The sequence below is a fragment of the Brassica oleracea genome, unplaced genomic scaffold (assembly GCF_000695525.1).
Source record: "Brassica oleracea var. oleracea cultivar TO1000 unplaced genomic scaffold, BOL UnpScaffold00842, whole genome shotgun sequence".
NCBI lineage: Eukaryota > Viridiplantae > Streptophyta > Magnoliopsida > Brassicales > Brassicaceae > Brassica > Brassica oleracea.
This window is the reverse complement of record NW_013617474.1, coordinates 36,134-37,685: the sequence shown is the minus strand read 5'-3', so window position 1 is coordinate 37,685 and position 1,552 is coordinate 36,134. Positions and strand designations below refer to the sequence as shown.

Genomic DNA, 1,552 nt, shown 5'->3' with positions numbered 1-1,552 from the left:
TGAACCAATCGGCCCTCCAAGCATAACTGGTACACAACAATCAATATAAATAGCTCCCAACGTTTCTATGTCAGCTGTCCGAACTGACACATCTCTGAAATGATCAACACTGCCAAAAACTGAAAAACATACCAAGTGTAACTCCGATATAACACAACGCAAGTTGCCGCACCCCGATCCAAAAGCGATCCCCCACGAGTTTACAAAATAATAATGCCTCCATGGCAGTAACTCTACTCATACACACAAATAACACATGCCAACTCATGGCTCACATCTCATACCACATAATCTCCAATAACGAAAACTCGTGGAGAGATGGCTTGAAGTTTGTGTGGTGGCAACAACATCAAACATCCACATGCGAACAATCTCTGAACACGACTGACGAAACTGATACACACCTGAGCAATCTATCAAACTGTGACATCATCCATCTCTCGAACATCTGGCTGAAACCTTGTTAGCTATAGAGCGGATGACGATGATAAACTCATCGTCAATAAAAAGACAATTGGGGTTAGAAGTTACTGAACAGAAAGGTGCTGTATTTATCTTTCTTTAAAACTCCCAAATCCCCAGATTCAAGAATCTTTTAAAATCGATTAAACCGAATTAAAACCGAGTCAAAACCGAGTCGAAACCACGTCCCAACAAATCGCCATCCCGGGTCAGAGCCGGGACGGAACCCCGCTCTGATACCAAATTGTAACATCCGTCTCCTCCTCTCTCGAGAACAGTGTGCTAATAACCGAAAAATACCAAATTAAACCGATTTATAAAACCGAATAAAATGTCAAACCTTTTGATCAAATAATTTTAAAGTAAAACAAGTTTATAATTTAAAACCAAATACATAAAATCGAAAAGTTAATTAAAACCTAAATAAAATACAACGATCCCAAGACATAACATGAACACACACAACGGCTAGCGCGTCACACAAACACAAACAATGCGATGATAGCATATAGCTAGTCCATACACCCCGCATCTCCTCATACGGATATATAAATACGTAGCGTCGCTAGTACAGTCTGTCTCTGTACCCCCGCCCTCTCAAGTTGCGTCCATGGTACAAACGTCTCTGCACCACACGCCCATCACTAGTAGCATCGCTAGTCCAGACGTCTCTGAACCCTGGCCCGCACAATCAAAGTAGCGTCGCTAGCCCAGACATCTCTGATCCCCCGCCTGCGCACATAGTCCCTACTCATAACTATGTATACATACATATATATATCACATCTCTTAGCATCACGTCTTATCATCACGCTATTAATCAACGGTTGAATCCTCTAGACCCCTAGTTCCAGTTTACAGTGAATGAACTATCTAACAATCAAGACTCAATTCAAACAGACAGATCATGATTCGAAATCTAAACTACAATAGAGAGAATTCTACACTGGTACGGGATTTACGGAATAGAGCCTCACCTTTTCCACGGGTTCTGAAGAAACCTGAGGAAACGCCGAATGGACCTTGACGGCTCTAACAAAGCAACTCCGGAGCTCTCTGAAATTAGATCAATATGATATTCTGGCAGAGC

The 1,552-nt window shown here is 41.9% G+C and overlaps 1 pseudogene; it reads left to right on the top strand.

Annotated features, from left to right (window-relative positions):
* LOC106320185 overlaps positions 1-1,552 on the top strand; it is a 12,873-nt pseudogene that overhangs the window by 6,354 nt on the left and 4,967 nt on the right.